The 2897-nt window shown below is 46.0% G+C and overlaps 1 protein-coding gene across 1 annotated transcript in view; it reads left to right on the top strand.

Moving 5' to 3' along the window:
- LOC109518060 (exostosin-1b-like) overlaps positions 1 to 2897 on the top strand; it is a 76811-nt gene that overhangs the window by 2476 nt on the left and 71438 nt on the right. The gene's annotated exons all lie outside the window — the stretch shown is intronic.

Genomic DNA, 2897 nt, shown 5'->3' with positions numbered 1-2897 from the left:
TGAACTTAATTAGCGCCCCGCGCCGCCCCCCCCGCCCCCCCACCCCTCTTTTTCTTCACGATGCTCAGCATCAGCATCCTTCTGTAGTTGGGAGTCGTCTGTGGTGTGTGTGTGTGTGTGTGTGTGTGTGTGTGTGTGTGTGTGTGTGTGTGTGTGTGAACGTGTTGAACTCAGTCGTGAAAGTATTTAGCACAAAATAAATCCCTCGTGCTTTTTCGTTTGTACCAAGATAGTGTCGTCTTTTCCAGTGGGGCCCCGGTCTTAGCTGTTGTATTATTTTGGGTGCAGGAGGGTGGGATTGGGGGGGGGGGGGTTGACGTTGTTTTGCAGGAGGTCTGCGAGACCCCGGTTTGATCTGCATTTAATCAATCTGGGGATCCTCCGCCCTTTTTTAAGGCCTGGATAAACTCAGGCTAGTGATAACATCACTTGCCTGACGTCGTGCACACGCACACTCCGTCAAGGTTCAGGGAAAAGTTGAGAAAGTGTTGGAAAAGGGTCGTCTTGGAATCACAAATAATGAGCTCGGCATTTCGGCATTTCATTCTGGGGCAAAAAAAAAAAAAAAAAAAGGACTGAAATTCCGGAGTGTGAGCCAGACATAAGCTTGGAAGCAATGAAAGCCGCAGCTTTGAATTGGCGCCCACATTAAAGGGACAGCTGAGGTGTTTTTTTTTTTTTTACATATTTACGTAATACGCTAGTGCGACTTTTTTTTTTTTTTTTTTTTTTTTTTGCGGCACACCATAACGGTATCGATGCATCCCACGAGGTGTTCGGATCTGTGTCAACATGCTAAGTGGCACAATGGTGGGAGCGTTTGCTTGGCGCGCCGTTGTCGGAGCTCTGTGTTTGGATGGTAAGTCGGCAGGAAGGGGAAAAAAAATCCTGTCCATACATGTTGGACTTAAGAGAGAGTTGAGTCATGTTCCCAACAAGCAGAGAAGTTTCCGATGTCTAAAGTCGGTGAAGGACACCAATCATAGGAATAATGGCTCCCGGCCCACCCATCTGTTTTGCTAAATGGTGTGGCACCTTCAAAGTGAGAGCAGTACGAGACTCACGACTGTTTCCTGATTGGTCAGGGGGGGAAAAAAAAGTGACTTTAAGGATAACGTCAGGGGTGGAGCTACGTGGCTAGCATCAAGGGGATGATTCCGATTTTTGTGTTGTGTGTTAATTAAGACTGTTTACGTTTGCACCTTTTTGGGCGCAATCAACATGTCATCTTAGTGAGCCGCGGGGGTCACCCCGGCCGTCCCACTGAAGATGTTCTAGCTCGCCATTCAAGTTGATGAATTACATTTCTGCGTCGTCAAAGCCTTAGGAGCACGAGTGCCCATTACGTCGATCGCGATCGACGGGTAGATTGCGTACTGATCCCAAGTCGATCGCGAGGGGTGGAGAGAGGAAAAAAACCAAACACCCATTTGTGTGTCTTTGTGCATGTTAGTAATATATTTTTTGTGTTAATGTACACTGCACCCTAATCATCCTATCGGTCTCATTTTCACCAAAAAGTATTTTAAAAAAATAATAAAATAAAGCAGGGTAAATCTTCATCATCCTATCAGTCTCCTTTTCACAAAAAGTATTTAAAAAAAAATAATAAAATAAAGCAGGGTAAATCTTGAACTGCGTCACCGAAAGTTGTTGGCGCTCAGCAGCTGCAATTGCAGCTTGTGATCAGAGCTGTTGCGCCATATCTTTTATCGTTGTTCTCATTCAGAGTTTGTTTCGTGTATGATTCACCGAGGGCACGGGCAAAGAATAGGAATCTAGAGGGCAGAGGGAAGCGCTTTAAAACGGTACGTGTGAGCTACGATAGTTAACAGGCTGCTAAAAGTGCGTCGCATGCCTCCGTGTCAGGCTGTTGCCCATCATGGCGTGCGTGCACGGTCACGGGTCGATCGCGGGAGGTTGCTTGATCGAAAAGTCAATCTTGGATCCAAAAAGTTTGGGCACCGCTGCATTCGAGTCTCCCGGGAAGACGCTTCAGACGTTTCCTCTTTTCCGTTCGACGATAATGTCGCGTTTTCGCCGTTTCGATTTGTTTAACTGTGTTGGGCTAGCATGATGTGAGGTTATTTACGTAGCTAACAAAGCAACCGATGTGCACGTGAAATCCAGGAGATGTTCAGTGGCAAATTGAACCGTGCTGCTTGAAGGAACGTGCGGTAAATGACTCGTGGAACTTGATCTGAGCTCTAAAACCTCCTATTCTTCTTCGCAGCCGAGCCTGTCACGCGCCAGGAAGAGCTCCTAACCCAACGCGCACAAGCGCGCGCTTGTCACTCCATACATTGTCTTTTTTTTTTTTTTTTTCCCTCTCAAACAATCACATATGCTTGCTCCCCCTCTCCGCCTTCCCTTTTGGATCATCGAATGATCCGATTGGTGAGTCATAAAGTGAAATGAACCTTTTGGGCGGATGGATTCATCTGAATCTGGCAAAAGTTTGCATGGAGTGCAGCTGGCGGTGAATTTATTTTTGTAAGTCTCCTGCTAGTTTTTCCATCTCAATTGCGGCAACAATGTCCTGCTCGACTGCTGTTTCCATTCAAAACTGAATTAAGCCAATTGCTGCTTTTATAGTTTTATGCCGTGTGCTCCCCCTCCCCCTCCCCTCCACACACACACACACTTGTTTCAGAAATCTTTGTGTTGCTTGTGGTGCAGTTACCATGCAGCCCAGTACTTTTTGTATCTATCTTTTGTATTTCCTTTTTTTTTTTGTTTGGTGTTTTTTTTTTTTGCGTGAATTAACTCAACCAAAGCTTTCCGTTTGAATGTGACGTAAACTCGCTTGGTCGTCAGCCCTACCGGTGCAGGAACCCTGACACGGCCCTCTTAAGTCAAATTGATTTTTTTTTTTTTTTACGGCATCCAAAAGCCCG

Source organism: Hippocampus comes, unplaced genomic scaffold (genome assembly GCF_001891065.2).
Source record: "Hippocampus comes isolate QL1 unplaced genomic scaffold, H_comes_QL1_v1.1 scaffold585, whole genome shotgun sequence".
Classification (NCBI taxonomy): Eukaryota; Metazoa; Chordata; class Actinopteri; order Syngnathiformes; family Syngnathidae; genus Hippocampus; species Hippocampus comes.
This window is presented reverse-complemented; position numbering and strand designations above follow the sequence as displayed.